Here is a 20,417-nt window from a genome sequence, read left to right as displayed (position 1 = left end):
TGCAGCTTAACTTGTAGATTACATGACTTGTTTTATAGGTAGCCCTGCCTTTAATAGATAGATGATGTTTGTGACCGGATTGGAGTAGCTGGTGGTGGGATGATGTATGGGACAGGTCTTGCATCTAAGTGTATTACAGGGATATGAGCCATGAGGTAAGGGGTTGGGAGCTATGGCAGAATACCACTGTGGGAGGGATGGAAATGATAGTGAGCAGGACATTTCTGATTTCAGGGCACGATGAGAGGCATTAGAAACTCTGGTGGAGAATGTAGTTCAGTTGCTCCAGTCCTGGGTGGCATTGAGTTATGAGGGGAAAACTGCTCTGTGGCCAGACGGTGAGACTGGAAAGATACGGCACTGGAGATTTGTTTTTCTACAAGGTTGGAAGGATAATTGCGATCTGTAAAGGTCTCGGTGAGACCCTCCGTGTATGTTGGAGGGACCGTTCGTCAGAGTGGAAGTATTGCTGCTGGTTAGTAGATTCAGGGTGTATACGACCCGGGACAACCGGGAGATCCGGGAAAGACCCGGGAATTTTTTCATCCGGGAGAAAACTGGGAAAAACCCGGGAATTTTTTAGAATTCCGGGAAGTTTTCATTGTTTTAGTTTTCAGTGAATTTTTTGTAATTTTGACTGGTAAGAACCGATACTCTAACACTGTCTATAAATATACACAGAGCTCATAAAAGCGCCTGCCAACAGCAAAATGTGTGAAAGGCTTTAGGAAAACTATGGAATGCTTCTTAATAACAAATTACCACCGATAAGCGTGATGTCACAATTGTTTACATTAGATTCATTTAAGCAGTTACCAGTGGGCTCATGCGCATGAGCAGTTAAGTCGCATATGAGTAGTACCTTCTCCCGCTTCTGGCTACAGAAATGCTGCTGTTAGCGGCTGTGTAAGCAGCAAACTGCTGGAGTATCTGAACCGGGTGGCAATTTCGGAGAGGGTGGGGGGGGGGGGGGCGGCAATTTCACATTCTTGAGGAGAAAAACCTTGTTTCACAAAGCGCCTAGCATCTAGCACACATTGGTCTATCAATAGTTTAGATGATTTCGAAACGCATCCCTATTGGTTTTTGAACACATTCCAAGTTGATTTCTGTATGAATTAGAAGTTGATATTTGAATGCGTGCATAGTGTACGTGAAGTCTCTGCCAGGGAATCCATCTAGTAATAAACTTTCTAGCAGACAGAAGGGGACGGGGTTATACGAGCGAACCGGAATAAAGCCGAATGGGTGAATGTCAATCGCTGTTTGTTTATATGATTGACTGGGTTTGCGAATGATGAGTGTTGTTATAATTACCAGCGAAATCCAGGATTCAGACTACCAGAGTGGAAATAAACTCCTAACAGGAATAACGGGTACGAAAGATCACGTGCATCCAAGAAAATAAAATTCTTATAAAAAATTTTTGGCCAGACCACTACACTAGTAACGGCATGTTGTACAGACCCCGGTAGCAGCCGCCTTAGTTCTATTCTGGGAGTAGCGCGGAAAACGCATAGTACAAACACATATTAACGCCTAACCGGAGAATAATCGCACTGGATAACTAAATCGGTAATTCTGTCAGGGTTAGTAGAGTTAACCAGAGAATGAGTTTTGTCAGTGGTAGGAATAGTTACAGAATTAGTGATGAGAAGATTGTTTGTTAGAATGAGGAAGGTGAAGAAACAGGGACACAATACAAATTATGGAAGAATATGACGATTCCAAATTTATACAAAAATTTCGTACTACTACTTTTCGATCTCTTGCTTGAGAAACTGAAGCATATGAATGAAATGTGAAACTATTTCCTAACATAAATCTTTTTGCTTGTAGTACGCTAAATAGGCACTTCATATTGGTACTTCGCAAATTATATTCTGTCGTATTATAAAAGTGACCATTATTACGCAAATAGTCTCACTTATTTGGCTTGTGTTACAATTGCTGCAATATTAGAAAGGCCTATTTTCTTTTATCTAGTAGACAGTGACAAAATAGGCGTAATCAGATTGAGAAACCACACCAGTCTTGGGTACTATTTGTTTAACAGGTTTTTCAGTATCGGACAACAATATTTCAATTTTTCATGTATCAAAACATTTGACGAATTTTGATGGGGTAATTGATCCTTTCGCAGAAAGGAAAGCACGCCGTGTAAAGCTGCAGCAAAATTTAAAAAATAAAAATAAAATAAAAAAGATGCGTAGGGACTGAATATATGTGTACTGTTTTGCTTGTCTCTTGTCTGTACTGGTTTTATGTATCCTATATTTAATTTTATGTCACAGAGAACAGTAACTTATTAGCTAATAGGCAATAAAGAGTCCAAATTTTCTGAAGAATTATTGTCCTTCTGGTTACAAATAATCCCATCCAGTATTAATTGAGAGTTAAAAAAAAAAAAGAAGAAGAAGAAGAAGAAGAAGAAGAAGAAGAAGAAGAAGATGATGGAAGAGGGGCGGGATTTCAAACCGGCCGACTAGAAGCAGGAGAGGCACCACAGGACGTTTTAATTTCCACTATCCTGAGTATAGTATAATGGCATCCACTACAAAATGTACACATTTGAGTTCTACATTGCGAAATACAGTGACGTGCGGTAGAAGAATGCTGTGTCAAGAGGCGTGGCACTGCACTTTGGCACACTTAAGACCAAATAACACTTCTTACATTTCCTCGAAGTTATGTGTTTTATGCATCAGACTCTTCAGAAAGTTGTGCACTGCAAAATGAACATATTTTTGAAAAGTTTTTTTTTAAAAAAGTCCTATATTGTAGATCCAGGGTTGTTGCGCAGAGCAATCTGAGTTGGGGGCAGGGGGGGGGGGGGGGGGTTAGGAGGCAGTCTACACGTGATCCGTGTTTACATTTAGTGATTTCTGTGGCTGGGAGCTATCAAGTGAATACATACGTTCACAAAATTACGGAGGGCTAAAATATGTTATTAGTTTCAGATTTTATTTTATGTCCACCCTTCTGACAGTCAAGCATTAATCGCCTTGCAGAACAATGAAGTTATTTTTGTCGCTTTGCTAAAGAAATTTGACTTTTATTTATCATCTCCACTGAGGCAAACAATTTATTTGAAACAAAGTGTTTAATTCTACACTATTGGCTAGTTTCAACTGTTCGTTCCATTTCAAGTGCACGTTTTCATCTTCTAGCACGTATTGCATTATGCCATAATAAAGAACCAAACATGAGATAATACAGTACTGGTACGCCAAGAAAATTTACATCCCGAAAACTGCACTGAAAAGCTTGATATCAGATCAAGGTCTACTTCGTTGGGAATCTGGATATAGGAATGTGCACTTTAAGGCAAATTATTCATTTCAGTATGGTTCACGAAATTCCGACGCTCTTGGAGTATCCTCTGATGTCTTGTTTCTTTTATGACATAATTTTAGATCTTTTAATGTTTTACACATAGGAACATATGGGCTTCCTACGTCATCGTAGCTGCGCAAGCGCAGTGACACCTCTTATCTTGCTCTCTGCCAACTGCTGGAACAAATCTATTTCTAACAGATTGCGAGAAAATATTGTGGATTGTGGTTTGAAAAGCGTTATTTTCGAAGTAAATTTCCTTTTACGCAAGATGAACTACGTGCAAGAATGTACGATGAAGTTCTTAAATCACAGAGCGTTTGACTCTCACTTAAAAATCAACTCTTTGATGACAAGCCATTCAGAAGAATTTCGAGCCCAGAAGATCAGAGATTTATGGCAGTATTAAACATTTTACTGGCACATTGGTGTGATGTATCTTAAAGTGTAAAAGGCGCAAAAAAGATCAACATTTTATGTGAAAGCTTAGCTTCTCTTGTAGCTTATTAATCTTAGAGAGAAATATTACATATGAAAGCTTTGTTTTCTTGTAGCAACACTATGTATATTAATTTATACGATAAACTTTTCCTGATTGTGTGTTTGTGCTACTTAACAGTGATGTTGCTATTGGCTAACTACATCAAGTGTTCTATGCTCTGAATATCCACTGTCATCAGCTGGCGAGATCACGTGACATGAGCTATGACTGGCTCACAAACGCGCATCGCAATCTCGATTTCAGTGCTTCAGAAAGTAACATGCGGTGTTCGGTGGAACGCGAATTTATACTTTCATAATACTTTCGCAGCATATGTTGCTGCACATCAAAGAACATTCCAAAACATGTTTTTTTCCCCTGTGTTTCGTTTTCTAAAGTTCCGGGAAATTATAAGCTGCTGTGTAAAACCATAACCATTCAAATGACTGACAATTTTTACAGTTCTGAGGGAAAATATACTGTCACTTAACACAAAAAAAGTGTATTTTCACCCGGGAGTAAGTAAATTTTTAACCGGGAGATCCGGGAAAAATCCGGGAATTTTTTTTCCTTGTCCACGTATACACCCTGAGATTGGATATGGACAGAGGTACTGATATTGCCATCTTTGAGGTGGAGGTCAACATCTAGGAATGTAGCATAATGGTTTGAGTAGGACCAGATGAAGCGAATGGGGGAGAAGGTGTTGAGGTTCTGGAGGAACATGGATAGGGTGTCCACACCGTCAATCCATATCACAAAGATGTCCTCAATGAATGTGAACCAGGTGAGGGGTTTAGGATTCTGGGTATTTAGGAAGGATTCTTTTAGATGACCCATAAATAGATTGGCATAGGATGGTGTCATGCAGGTGCCCATAGCCGTACCCTTGATTTGTTTATAGGTGCCTTCAAAGGAGAAGTAATTGCGGGTGAGGATATAGTAGGTCATGGCGACTAGGAAGGAGATCGTTGATTTGGAATCCATCGAGCATTGGAAAAGGGAGTGTTCAGTAGTGATAAGGGCATGGGCATTATGGATGTTAGTGTAAAGGGAGGTGACATCAATAGTGATGAGTAGGGCACCATCTGTTAAAGGAACAAAAATTTGGAGAGTCGATGGAGGAAATGATTGGTATCTTTTATGCAGGAAGGTAGATTCCGAGTAATAGACTGAAGGTGTTTGTCTACGAGAGCAGAGATTATCTCAGTGGGGATACAGTAATCAGCCACAATTGAGCATCCTGGGTGGTTGGGTTCTGCAGATGTAAGGTTAGTTTGCGTGTTGGTGGATCTGGGGAATGATTGTGAGGCTAGGATCATGGTTATGAAATTCTGGAAAGTTAACGGGGTGATTTGGGGTCAGTTGGTGTGGTTACAGTTGAATGGAAGAGTGAACTGAGTCAGGCAGGGTTCAAAATGGATCTGTACTTGAGTCTCTTTGGTAGGGTTTGTGGCTAAAAGGTGTTTCCACTGCAGAGGCTGGCAGAAGGAGAGAAGTCCTGCATCACTGAATTTGGGAGTAGGACAAAAGGTGAGGTTTTTGGAAAGGACTGATTTTTCTGTGGGGCTATGGCTTTTGGAGGAAAGGTTCATGACTGTGTTCCAGGTCCGTTTAGTTGATTTGATTTGGTTTTAACAGGGGAGCTAAAACAGCATAGGTCTAACCCACTACTGCCTACACCGAAACTAAGTTTATTGTGTGGTATCGCTCCCTGTATATCTAGTAAAGCCAACCAGTGCCCTTAAATAATGCATAGAGTCCCTCTACCATTTTCTGTTAGGCACAATTTCTTCAGGTCTAACTGTCCCGAAGATTCTGTATCTTTTACTCTCCAATGCCGTGCATTCGAAGATTAGGTGTGATGCAGTTTCTTCACCCTCATCACAGATCCTACACTTAGGGTCCTCTTCCGTTATACCCATTGTGTGTAGGTGTTTTTTTGAAATTTCCATGGCCGTTCGTCAGTCCAATCATGAGTTTGGTCTCTTTCCTGTTCAATCCCTCTTTACCTTACCATGTTTTTGTTTATGGACCTTATTCCAATATCCTATTTGCTGTTTGGTAAGCCAGTTCTGTAGTTCTAGTTTGATCACAGCCTTGGTGATTGTCAGGACAGGTTCCAGTCCAATAATTGGAGTTGTTGCCTCCATCCTAGCCAATCTGTCGGCTTGTTCATTGCTACAGATCCCTGATTGGCCAGGGATCCACACTAGGTTTACCCTATTGCTTCCCTCTAGGTCCACCAGAGCCATGTGGCATTCTACAACAATTTTAGATCTTGTTGCAGGAGCTGCCAATGATTTCAGGGCTGCCTGGCTGTCTGAATAGATGTAGATGCTATGATCCTTGTAGCACCTATGCATATTCTCCTCCACACATGCCTTGATTGCAGTAATTTCGGCTTGGAATATGGAGGCCAGTTTTCCTAGAGAGATGATGCCCTCCAGTCTTGGCTGAACACCGTACACCCCTGCTCCAACGCCTTGGTCTATTTTCGACCCATCAGTGAACCAAATGATGTCCCCCGTACGGTGTCGAACTGTTTTTTCCCACTGCTCCCTGCTGCCAATTCTTATATTGTAAGGCTTGTCGAAGCAGTTTGGAGCTATTATGTAGTCGTCAGGCGTTTCCCCAGCCATTCCTATATTTACCTCACTCACTATCTTAGTGTGTGATTCTGGATACCCGAACGAAACCCAGTTTTAAGTCTGTGTGCCCAAGCTGCTGCCTACACCTTGACCCAAAGGTGTAGTGGAGCATACCCAGCAGTTGGTGTGCTGCTAATTCTGCCTGTTATGGCTGAGGAGGCCAATCTCTGCACCTTATCAAACTCCTTAGCTGCAACCCGCTGTTCTACCTTCTTCTACCACACTACGGCCCCGTAGGAAATCCTAGGCCTGACCACTGTGGTGTATGTCCAGTGCATACCTCTGGGGCTTAGGCCCCAGTTTTTGCCACAAGCACTTCTAATACTCACTAAAGTACTTTTTCCTTTGGAGCAGATACTCTTAATGTGAGGGGTCCACGCTAGCTTCTGATCTAAGGTTACCCCTAGATATTTCACTATCCCCTTCACAGGTAGAATTTCATTGAAGAGCTTTAGATTCCAACTTGAGTGTTGAATATGTCTCTTTGTAAATGGCACCACAGCAGTCTTCTTAGGATTAACCCTCAGATCCTGTTTAATGCACAAATTTTGCACAATGTCCAAACCTCCTTGTGCCATATTTCTAACTGTCAGTAAATTTGCCAAGTACTATTATGACAAGGTCATCTGCATATCCTTGGCAGAAGCACTGTCTGGAATTTAATTCCTCAATGAGCTCGTTCGCCAGTAGATTCCACAATAGAGGGGACAAAACTCCTTGTGAGCAGCCTCTAGTGGTGTTAATTACCATCTTTTCATTCATCATGGTAGCTCTACCTTCCTTCCACTAAGCATGGCCCTGGTCCACCTGCATATAGTGGTCCCCAGGTCATGCACCTCTGCTGCCCTTACCATGGAATCGGCGGTCGTGTTACTGAAGGCCCCCTCGATATCCAGGAAGATTTCAGAGGGGAGGGTAAAAATCGTAGAGGGAGACCAAGAGATGAACACACTAAGCAGATTCAGAAGGATGTAGGTTGTGGTAGGTACTGGGAGATGAAGAAGCTTGCACAGGATAGAGTAGCATGGAGAGCTGCATCAAACCAGTCTCAGGACTGAAGACCACAACAACAACAACATTTCTTGGTAGTGAAGTGCTTTCTCCACCTTCCCGACTAGTTGGTGGAGAGCTGTTTCACATGATTTACCTGGTTGATATGCATGTTGGTTTGAATGTAGAGGGGCCCTTCTTAGCCTCCTCCCCCAAAATATACATTAACCTGTTTTTCCATTGCTTTGAAAATGAAGGAGAGCAGACTGATGGGTTTCATATCCTTAGCCTTGGTATGATCAATTCTCCCTGGGTTTTGAATGAAAGCAACCTTCACTGCCCTCCAAGCATTGGGAATGATTCCTACTGCTAGGCTAACCCTGAGTGACCTGCATAGGACTCTTACGAGATTCTCTCCGGCCTGTTGCAGGAGAGCTGGAAAAATTCCATCTGGGTCAGGTGACTTGAACAGTTGGAATGTTCCCACTGCCCATTGGATTTTATTAAAGTTTACACACTCCTTGGCCCATTCCCATTCCTCTCTTCAAGTGCCTGAGAACCATTGTCTCTCTGGGATCACATTCTGGTGTGTGTTGTCCGGCAGAGCATGTTGAGGAAAGCGAATTTTGAGGAGCAGTTCCAGTGTATCATGTGCTATCTTTGTATATTCCCCATCCTCCTTCCTCAACATACCTCCTGGATTGGTTGGTACTCTAATGAAGATTGTGTGAAGTCTGGCTTGAGCAGCTGTGCTCATCACTTCTTCACAGAGTGCCTTCCAGAAACCCTCTTTTGCTTGTCTGATTGCAGGGTTGTAGTTGACAAGGACCTCACGATATTTTGCCCATTGTCCTTTAGGTCTTGCAATATTAAACAGTCTCCGTACCTGTTTTCTTGGCATTTCCAAGTTGTTATTCCACCAAGGCACACTCCTATTTGTGCACTTCTTGGTGATTGTGCAGTTGTCTTGATATGAGGTCACTATGGAAGAGGTAAAAGCCTCTGCTATTTCTTCAAATTCTGCTGGATTCCTTATTGAGGTTTTAATTTCTGATAAGCCTAAATCAAGGTCCCTCCTATATGTCTCCCAGTATGTTTTCCTGGGATTCCTATAGGTCATGATCTGTATGATTCCCATTTCAACCTTGAATTTAATGTACATGTGGTCTGATGAGGATGGCTCCAACACCACATGCCATTGTTTCACATAGCTGCCTGTCATCATGGAACTAAAGGTTATGTCAATTACTTCTTCCCTTCTGCTATATCTGAATGTAGGTTCATTGCCCCCATTCAGGACCAGCCTTCCTGGTTAACTGCCATCCTAGAAATAGAGACTGCAGTGCTATAGGTCTGTTTCCCTATTTCTTGCCTCAGTTTTTTCTGGACTCGCTTATCCACGGAGGAGGGAGTCTTTGATTCCTCCCTTATCCGCTTGCTACCTGTCTTTGATGTTGTGGGGGGTCTGTGTGTCCCGTTCAACCTGAGACAGTTTCTTCTTGGGGGTGTTAGGTTCAAGTCCCTTTAATTCCCTCCACTTGTCTTTAGGATGCCATTCTTTCCCTTCCTTTTTCCTCTGTTCCCTGAGTAGTTTTCTCCTCTGGTCCCCAGACAAGCCTTTGATTTTAATCTGGTCTAGCTTCTCTGTTACAGGTCCCACTTCTGGCTCAGGCCTAGACCCTGATTCAGTAGTGGAAATGCCTTCCATCGGTACTGACCCCAATGTTTGGATATCTGAGGTCTCAATTTGCCCATCATTTTGTTTTTCTATGTTTTCTTTAGTCTATATTGGTCCCACGAGATTTGGGAGTCTACAAGGTCCACACCACGAATACCCCACGCTGTATAAGGCTACTTACTCAGGGAGGTCGCCTGGTATACCTGAGGCTCCGTTTGCAACACATCTGCCCACATGCCACGCACCCCCTCGGCATGGATCGCATCACACCTTGGGTTGGGTCAAGGAGTTGGGTAGGACTAGGAGTGGATAGGGAAGATGGGACATTGTGGGACTCTCGTAGTTTGATCCATTGGCTGAGGCCTTTCCGGCAGTAGGTCCTCTACCTTCGGCATAGCCCTCAGCTTCACGTGGATATGCAAGCCTCTCCACCTGCACGGACAGTGCTTTGTCAAGGTATTGTTCCCCAGCGAGGTCTGTTTAGTTTCTGGATGCTGTGTGGTGATGGGAGTTTTGTGGGGTGGGGTAAATGCAATAGGTTTGCGAGACGGGGCTTGGCAGCTGCGAGGGTATGTGGCGGGAGGTTTGGAGTTTGTCATAGAGGTGTTGGACAATGGTACTCCAAGGCAGGAATAGGAAGTAAGCAGGGTGAAGAGTTTATTGAGTTGGCGTTGTGCATGTTGCTCTAGTTCATGGAGGGAAAGTGTTTCAATGTATGTTATGGGTCCAGGGATTTGGGATTGCATAGCAGGAGAATCTTATGGATGGAGGTTTGGACTTGATTGATATGGTTTTGCAGGACTGTGTTGGCAAGGGCTAAGGATTGGCAGAATCTGAACAGATGGAGGTCATTGTGGAAGGAAGGGTGGCACTGAGAGACAGTTAATTTGATGGTAAGACCATTTGGGGAGTTGGGAGGGAATTCCTTAAGCCAAGCAACAAGGAGCAAGGATCCATTTTAGCGGAAAAAATGCAAAAAAAAAAAAAAAAAACGTAAATAACATAAATTACATCCAAAAAAATTCGCAAAAATACATCAAAATACATGAACAAAATCATGAAAAGTTTGAAATGGTTGAAATGAGGGGAAACAAGATGAAATCACAGGGAGTACAAAGGCGAAAAACCACTAAAATTGGCATCAAGTCTCAATGAGATCAAAGAAAAGATGTAAATAGAATAATATTTTTCTCTGGTTTGCAGGCCTGTGGGTGGATAAGTGTGAAGAAGGGGGACGGCAGATGTGACTGGATTAGGTGAAATTTGTAGGTGTGAACTGGCAGGACAGAACGGAGAAGGGGGGGGGGGGGGTCGTATGATGAGATACAAGATTGTGTGACATCAGTCCTACTCAACCCAACAGACCACCTTCCTAGACCTCCACATCAAAGATGACTACACCAGTACCTCTTTCCATATCAAACCTACTAACCATCAGCAATACTTCCACTTCGACAGCTGCTGCCCGTTCCGTACCATGAGGTCCCTTCCATATAACCTAGCCATCAATGACTGTCGTGTCTGCGGTGACAAGCAGTCCCTCTCAAAATATACTGAGGGTCTCGCTGAGACCTTTACAGACTATAATTATCCTCTCAACATTGTACGAAACAAATCTATCATGCCTTATCTTTCCAGTCACCAACCACCACCACCCAAGGTCTCACTGTCCAGCAACACAGCAGCATTTGCCACATAACTCAATACCACCCAGGACTGGAGCAACTGAATTACGTTCTCCACAAGGTTTTGACTATCTCTTGGCGTGCCCCGATATGAGAAGTGTCTAGCCCACAATCCCTCCCACACCTCCCACAGTGATATTCCACTGTCCACTGAACCTGCTCTCAACCCCTTACTTCATGGCTCATATCTCTGTAATAGTCTTAAATGCAAAACCTATCCCATACATCATCCCACCACCAGCTGCTCCAGTCCGATCTGAATCATACCTGTGAAACAAGTCATGTGATCTATGAGCTAAGCTGCAACCACTGTGCTGCATTCTATGAGGGCATGACAACCTACAAGCTGCCTATCCACATGAATGGCCACATGGACCACCATGTTGCTGAGCACGCCACCCAACACGACATTCTTCATTTCAATGACTGCTTCACAGCCTGTGGCACATGGATCCTTCCCACCAACACCAGCTTTCCTGAATTGCACAGGTGGGAACTCTCCCTGCAATATACCGTACTTTATTGTAACCCTCCTGGCCTCAACTTTTATTAGTCATTGTCGTCACTCATCTAGGCTGTTCCCATTCCAGCGCTACACAGCATCTTATTCCACCATTGCACCCAGTCTTTTTACTTCTCTCCTTTTCTGTAACCCCTCCTTTCTCCCCTGTCCTCCATCTAACCTTCCAACTCCATCTAGCTGCCCTAGCTCCACCTCATCCCTGCACGTTCTCCAGCAGCACTTCACCATCTCCCACCCCTACCCTGCTGTCCCTCCCTCTCCCCCCTGCAGCCACCTCCTTACCCCCTCCCAGTTGCTCACCCATCATGCGCTGCTGCTGCTCGTAGTTTGGCTTCAGCGGCCAGAGACTGTGCTTGTGTGTGAGAGCGCACGCGTGCGTGCATGTGTCGTCTGTTTCTGACAAACGGCTTGTTTGCTGAAAGCTTATTTTGTGACGGTGTTTTTGTTGTGCCTATCTGTGCATCTCCACTATATGGTGAGTAGCAACTATCTGTTTCATAATATTATCAGATACTATCCTGTATTTTCCATTGTTTGGCTTTATTTTTCCATTGCTCGATTGTTCAGAGAAACAATACAAAAATATTAACTGAAAATGCTCATTACACCGCACATTGCTGTTCTCACTCAGGCATTGAGTTAGCATTCACATCACAAGCTCTATGTAACAATTTATTGTTAATTTTGGATTGCCCTAAGTCCATAGATGTTTCACAGTGTCAGTTCTCCATCCATTCTGTACTGTGTACATTGCAACTCGCACAAGTAACTGTGATCTTCACTACCTCTGAAGTCAGTGTGTGGTCTCCTTCTGAGGAACCATGTTGCCTTTTTGACTGTCCCCATTTCTTATTGAATTTATTTGGTTAATAATGTAAGTTGTTGCTATCACACGTTATCAACACATCTGTGCTTTCCAGCTGGTTGCTGTAGCTTACACTATGTGGATATTTACCCAGTGTTCTAGTAAAATGTTGAAAAACCTAAACTGGCCAATTATAACAATAATGGTGCTGTTTCTCTAGCAAAAGTGTACACACACACTCACGTACGCATGCGCGCACGCACGCGCACACACACACACACACACACACACACACACACACACACACACCAATTTTCCACAACACTACCTCCCTCCTCAACTGCAGAAGTGTACATTTAGGATGCAGCCACTCTTTTTATCGAAGATTTTGAGGAGCGAGCACTCACTTCAGCCGCTTTTAAGGACCACACCCTGCCTATCTAATCCATGTTAATTTAGGCAAGTATTTGACCCATTTCTGAAAAAAAACTATTTGATGCAGGACCTTAATATTTTTACTGTGTGTTACATGATGCTAATAGAGTCAACTGTACTAAAATCTACTTTATCCATTTTATAGTTTTTAAGAAATACTATTTTAAATTTATTAACAAAAAATATTAAGTTTTTTTTACAGAAAATATTTTTTGTGACCTTCCTAATGGGGGAATATTAATGAATGTAGTACCAGAGGTGGCTTTTTATGTTATGCAGAGTCTCTGAATATTTCGTTCATTTATCTATGATAGTTTCTAATATAATGGGGCAATGTACCGAAAATTTTAGTTTGCGGGAAATTGACTTTAAAGAAAAAATTTTTGAAATTTGTTACTTACAGTTAATTAAAACGGTCCTGCTGCATATGATGGCCCTTCTTTGGCCTCTAGCAGGTCTTCCAGCTTCTTTTTCACCTTCCTGGATGTTTGTCTGGCTTTCTTGGCCATATTAGATGCAGACCTGTCGGCATCGGCTATCCTCATTTTATCGCAGTGTTGCAGCCCAGTTATCATATTTTCACCAGGATTAATTCCCAGCTTTTTCAGTACCCAACACTTTCCAATATTACCACAATTGAATATAATAACAGCATCATGAAATCCTAATTTCATTGTATGCATGCCTACAAATACAGTTTTAGACAGGCGGTTCCAAATTATGCTGTTGAGACATTCATTTGGGTTCTGTGTCTGCCCATGCAGACATTTACTTAGAAGGTCAGGATGAGCCAAGTCTCTGAAAATAGGTTTAATTGCTGTAATAACAGCAGCAGGAAGATAATGCTGGTGAGAATAAGATTCTCCAGTTGACTGAGCCCTATTGTATTTGCATCACGAATTTTGGTTCAGATGGCTCTGAGCACTATGCGACTTAACTTCTGAGGTCATCAGTCGCCTAGAACTTAGAACTAATTAAACCTAACTAACCTAAGGACATCACACACATCCATGCCCGAGGCAGGATTCGAACCTGCGACCGTAGCAGTCGCTCGGCTCCAGACTGTAGCACCTAGAACCGCATGGCCACTCCGGCCAGCCACGAATTTTCTCCTGGCTTATCAGTAGAGGGCTTATGGAAGAATATGGCCCAAACATCTCTCTTCATTGCCTCCAGATTTTATTTGTTTCTCCTAATTGCCTTCCCATAGTATACCTGCAAGTTTTGTATTTCAGTTTTAGTTAACCGACCCTGTCCGGTCAATAATTTTCCATCTTCTAATACTTTTCCTCTCATATAAACAGTTAGTTTTCTCAGCCTTGTTCCCAAACATTTTTGAACATGGCCTACACATCCTATTTTGCTAATAATGGCATCTCCATATGGCTTAGAGTTCACCACATTGTTGTATGCCTTACTGTCACCATCGTCCAAATATTTGGTGTACCGTATGCCTCTTGTTTCTACAGAGCGATGAAATATTTGTTGTACTCCATGAACTTCCATACCACCACTTGTTCCTCTAAAATTAGCCACATGGTTGTGTTCATTAAGTTCATTGACTTTACAACATTTGCAATATTCAGACATTATCTCCACATCTAACACTACCGGTGTCTACACTCATGGCAGTCACTACTCGATTCAGAGAAGTATGTCCTCTTTTCTGCCAACTTCCATCAAGTGAAACAGCAATATCCGAACATCCATTATTTTCTTCCACTGCTTCCCTAGCAGCCAGTTCCAAGCTTTCCTCACTGACCTCACATACAGCTTTCTCTAATATTGCAGTCAGTTTTTCAAATTTATTTGGTGGTTGATGTAAGTTCATCACTGAACAAAATGTTCTACTTGCAGCCATGCTCTTGCCAGTGGTTCGTAAGGCATAAACTAATCTAGTGTTGATTTCATAAGGGCCACTTGCATCTGGTTTTGAAGAACTCATAAATGAAATCACAGCTTAGCATTTAGTGGAAATTAAATCCAAAGCAATTGCTGGGCCTTTTCTCCCACTGGCACTCTCACAAATTTTCACACTCTGTGACTCACCACACTGTCTACATGGTACAAATTTAGAAATTACATCTGATAATATTCTCAAATTTATAATAATGTTACTGCACCCCTTGTCACCTACAGTAAATTCGTTGTAACTCTCTTGAAATGGTGAGAGCTTATTTGATGATGCACTTGTTGAAGAATTACAATTAGAAACATCGTTGCCAGGTGACATAACCTCTTGTACAGAAAGCTTTCTAAACTTGTTTCCTCTAAATTGTCTTCAAAATGCGTTTACGTTTCATCATCTTCAATAAACACAATAAAACACACACAAACAAGCACTGCAAACGTAAGTATAAAAACTACTTGCAATCACACTTGAACAAAACTAACTGTGTGTTTGAAAGCATGTTGTTTTTAAACAGCAGAAACAAAAGAATACCAACCGTTGCATTCCAAGGATAGCCAACACACTCGGGAGCAAAAAAAAAAAAAAAAAATAAAAAAAAAATAAATCCCCTAACATGCAATGTAGGGGATATAAAGATCTGAAATATATGCAGAAAAGTGAGTGTGGCACATAAACACCCATGGCAGGAAAATGCTCTTTAAATGCTTGAAAAAAAAATTTTCAGCAAAATCCTTTCCAGAGTACTTAAATAAAACCTTAATCTATTGAAATATGATGAAAACCGATGAATTTTTAGGACCTGACCCACGGTGTGGTCCCCTTAAACCAACTGTATTTTGGCAATATGTTGACGATACTTGTATAGTTTGGCCTCATGGTTTGGATTGTCTCCAAGAGTTCCTACAACATCTGAACTCCATACATAAAAACATGAAATTTACTATGGAGTTGGAGAAGGAGGGTTGCTTGTTGTTTTTAGACATGTTAGTGCAATGTAAGAGCAATGGCACACTTGGTCATTCAGTATATAGAAAGCCCACTCATATAGACCTTTACTTGCAAGCTGCTAGTTGTTGCCATCCAGCACAAACAATGGGTGTTCTGAAGATCTTGATTCACTGAGCTCACATTATCTCTGATGCCGATAGTTTGCAAACGGAACTGCAGTGCCTGCAAACTGTATTTCTGTAGAATAGGTATTCGTCCCAGCAAGTGGAGAGAGTGCTTCAGACCTATAAGCGACTGAGCAAATAAGAGGAAGAGGCCTTTAAAACAACTGCCTATTTACCATATATTGGTAGTATCTCAGCGCAAATAGGCAGAATTAATATATATATATATATATATATATATATATATATATATATATATATAGAGCGCTGGCAGGTCGATAGACACACAAATAAACACAAACATACACACTTATTTGTGTGTTTATTTGTGTTTATTTGTGTGTCTATCGACCTGCCAGCGCTTTTGTTGGGTAAGTCTCATCATCTTTCTTTTTAAATATATTTTTCCCACGTGGAATGTTTCCCTCTATTATATATATATATTAGAAGCAATCTTTCACCCTCCTGCAAAAATTTTGTTGCTGTTGAGATCTGTCCAAGTCGATGTAGAGCTGCACAAGGCAGGTGTTTACAGCATTCCGTGCAAATGCGGCAAATCTTATATAGAGGAAATGATACGTACTGTGCAGGATTGCATTGTAGAACATCAACGTTATACTAGCCTCCTTCAGCCTTGTAAGTCTGCCATCGGCGAATATTGTATTTCCACAGGTCATGTATTGAATTACAGTGAGACAAAAATTGTGGCCCACACATCTAACTTTTGGAGCTCTGTTATTAATGAATCCGTGGAAATACCACTGTCTGACAGTGAGTCTCTTATTAACTCTGATGGCAGTTTTCAGTTGAATTCGACATGGAATCCAGTCATTGAAAAACTTCGTCCTCTCTTGCCAGTGTAGTTCTGTGATGGAACCATGGAAAGACAATCGAATTGACATTGATCTGGTGAGTTTTCACCACGGAGGGTGTGCGACACAGCAGAATCGAACGCGCTCAAGAAGTGCACATGCAACACCAAGTGAATCCACCACTCATGTGCCAGCAGGGCCTAGAATACCAGAGCTCCGTGAGTTTTCGCCAGTATCATCCTAAGATGGCCAGAAGACTGCACCAAAATATTGTGGCATGAAGTTACAGATATCCAGCAGTTCTACTGAAATTTTGTGGAACTACATTTAGGACGTCTGTGTGGCCGTATGTATGAGTGCGTGTACTTTACAGTGGAAAGAGCAAGAGCTTGAAAGCTAGTTTGAGTATTGTTTCCTGTTACATGGTTCTGTGCACCAAGCATTTGGTCCACTATAGGTGAGTAATTGCCTTTGCCTTATTTTACATAAATTGGCAGATTGTTGAAGAGAGACACAAATTGTTCTCTGAAGCCTGTGTACCAAATTTCGAGAGCCACTATGAAGGGAGAATGTAGGGGTAGTATTCGGCCCACCACTTCCACTCTTGTATGGACCATGAAGAGAGAAACTAGACTAATTTCAGCACTCACAGAGGCATTTAAGCAGCCTTTTGTCCATCAATCCATATGCGATTGGAATTAGTAGTAACCCTACTATGTGCTACCATGCTAACAAGGGAACCTCCCCATTGCACCCCCCTCAGATTTAGGTATATGTTGGCACAGTGGATAGGCCTTGAAAAACTGAACACAGATCAATCGAGAAAACAGGAAGAAGTTGTGTGGAACTATGAAAAAAATAAGCAAAATATATAAACTGAGTAGTCTATGCGCAAGATACGCAACATCAAGGACAGTGTGAGCTTAGGAGCGGCTTGGTACCGTGGCTAGTGTGAACAGCTACGAAACGAGAGGTCCTTGGTTCAAGTCTTACCTCGAGTGAAATTTTACTTTCTTTATTTTCGCAAAATTATGATCTGTCCATTTGTTCATGACGTCTCTGTTCACTGTAATAAGTTTAGTGTCTGTGTTTTGCGACCACACCGCATAACCGTGCGATTAGTAGACGAAAAGACGTGCCTCTCCAATGGGAACCGAAAACATTTGATCACAAGGTCATAGGTCAACCGATTCCTCCACAAGAAAACATGTCTGATATATTCTATACGACACTGGTGACGGCATGTGCGTCACATGACAGGAATACGTTGTCGACCCACCTAACTTGTACACTTGGCGAATGGGTAAAAAGATTCTTCTACCTTGCCCGATTTAGGTTTTCTTGTGGATGTGATAATCACTCCCAAAAAAGTGATGAAAACATAAGAGTTTGTCACATAAACTGCAACAAATGAATGCAACAGTTTCACAGTCGCACAATTTTCCCTGTGCTCTGTCAAAACATACGTTTTTCACATTTTCAAATTTTTTTGTGTAGACCGTCAAATCCTGCATATGTCCAAGCAAATCTGAACATGTCCTGGAATTTTGAAGAGGCAAGTTGATTATGTGTGAGTGCTTAAACTTTGATAATTGTCTGAAAAAAATTAAACTTTTCACTCGGGGGAAGACTTGAACCAAGGACCTCTCGTTTTGCAGTTGTTCACGCTAACCACGGGACCACGGCCCTCCTGAGGTCACACTATCCTTGATCTTGCCTATCTTGCACTTGGACTACTCAGTTTGTATATTTTGCTTATTTTTTTCATAGTTCCATACAACTTCGTGTTTTCTCGATTGATCCGTGTTCAGTTTTTCAAGGCCTATCTACTGTGCCAACTTATAACTAAATCTGAGGGGGGTGCGATGGGGAGGTTCCCTTGTAAGCCCCCTCTGTTATACACTTCCCAGTGGTTTTCAGAGTATGTCTGTAAATGTAACACACAGACATTACATGAAATAAATCGTAGTCCTTGCTTACAGCACACATGTAGAAGTATTGTCTTTCACTTTTTGTACACTCTTTCTTACACCTTTCATTTCTTGTGTGTGTATTTCAGTGGGTACCATCTTATCCAATCCTACAAGTACTCATGATAATGTCTTCAATACTTATCTGCTCATCAATAATGTACTTTAAGATTAAATTTCTGTAAGACTAGTGTCAACAAATAACTGGTAATACATTATGTAGCCATTGGTACATACACATTCACTTTCTTTCCTGGCAAGCTTAGCACTGCAAACACCGAAGGGCACGTACATTGACAATGCTGCTTTCTGCGCTATTGAATGTGCCCCCATGCCCTCCCCAATCTTTGACAATAAACTGCTTGCAAAACTGTTGATGTGCATCTCCTTTTTCCAATCTGGATATATTACTTCAGAAAGTTCTGAAAGTTTGCACTCCATAACCATGCAGTATATTTCTTTGTTCTGTTATTCATGGCTGGTCCATCATTTACCTGAGTTTTCACAATTTTGCAATAAAAACTACACAAGCCAGAGAAAGGAAGTATTTACCTGAATTTTTGTTTGCTGGCTTCGGAAATATCTTTATAGCATTTCATTTTCTGTGTACAATCCCATCCACTGTTATTATGAATCCAAAATTACCTCTCCTTGTATCACATTTCAGACTTTTCTAACTGTTAGTGGTAGTACATGTTTCTAAATCTTTGGTCAAAATACTGCTGTTCTCTTTCAATCTCTTAGCAGCCATCAAAATATCAACGACATAGAAGATAATTTTCTTCTGTACTTTCTCTCAATAATATGCCAGCATTTGCCTAAAATTGTCACATGTGTTTTGAAGGAAAATGGAACACTTTGAATTTATAACTTTACCCCCATATATAATGGCAGTGTGTTATTGACATTTTTTGTTTAATGGTACTTAACTCGCTGCTCTCAAGCTAAATATTTCCTTTAGTCTCATTTTTCTGTAGCATTAATGTCCCTGAGTGTGTCAACTTTGTATCTCGTTGAATCTTTTTTACTTCTGCATTCTGTGCACATCCTCCTCCTCCTCTTCTTCTTCATATTCTCATTCCATCCTCCCTTTGCTCTTGCAGGGCACCTTCAAAACCAGTTATTGCTGAATTAATTGTGTGCTTCCAGAGTTCTGCTGAGTTGTTTCACTTTTATGCACAGTATTTCAATGATCAACCCAGCTGTGCAGCATGTTTTGCTGTTATTTGTAGTCACTGCCCGAACTCCAATCAGACTGTGGGCTATTGTTGGTCTTGCACCACTGTTTATAGCCGAGTTTGAGTCTCGGCGACCACTATGCCATTTGGTACTCTTGTTTTTCAGAGCCTACATCGGCATTCCGTTAACTGCATGTTCTCTTACATGGTAACGGCTGGTGTGATCTTAATAAATGGAGCACCTGGTCTGAAGCTTTGTTTAAAATGAAACCTCTCTCCCTCTTCATTAGACTTTCTGGCATCTTTATTTCATTGGAATCATTAATTACACTGTCCCAGAAATTTGCCGTGTGAAACATGATACTGGTCTTGTCGTATTTCATTTCATGATGATATTCAATGCAGCGCTCTGTGGCAACCAGGTTGCTTGGTTATTTCAGACAGTATGTTGCTTGCCCCTTTCTTCGACTGTTGTGATAGTCTGACCCAAGTAGTACATGCTACATTTGCATTCAAGTTTTTCTGATCCACGTGGCCACATGGCAAACAAATGGCCATGTGCCAGTAGAAACTTGTTGGTTTCAATTTGACTGATTCTAGTGTCTTTGAAGCAGAGTTATTCAAATACAGATTCTCCACAACAGCCGATAAGACTATTGTCATGCCATCGGTTTATTCATGATATTTTATGTTGAACAGGAAATGGGTTGACATCAGAACAGGTCTCAAAAATTCTGTGAAATAATCATTAAACTTTTCTCCAAATAGTTCCAAGAAATCAGAAAGTGAAATTCTTGTGATGAGAGGAAACCATAATGTACCTTAGGAAGACCATATAGTTGTGGTGAT

The 20,417-nt window shown here is 41.6% G+C and overlaps 1 protein-coding gene across 1 annotated transcript in view; it reads left to right on the top strand.

The window, feature by feature from the left end:
* LOC126182428 (cullin-4A) overlaps window positions 1-20,417 on the top strand; it is a 102,298-nt gene that overhangs the window by 49,754 nt on the left and 32,127 nt on the right. The window lies entirely within an intron of this gene.

The sequence above is a fragment of the Schistocerca cancellata genome, chromosome 1, assembly GCF_023864275.1.
Source record: "Schistocerca cancellata isolate TAMUIC-IGC-003103 chromosome 1, iqSchCanc2.1, whole genome shotgun sequence".
NCBI classification, from domain to species: Eukaryota; Metazoa; Arthropoda; class Insecta; order Orthoptera; family Acrididae; genus Schistocerca; species Schistocerca cancellata.
This window is presented reverse-complemented; position numbering and strand designations above follow the sequence as displayed.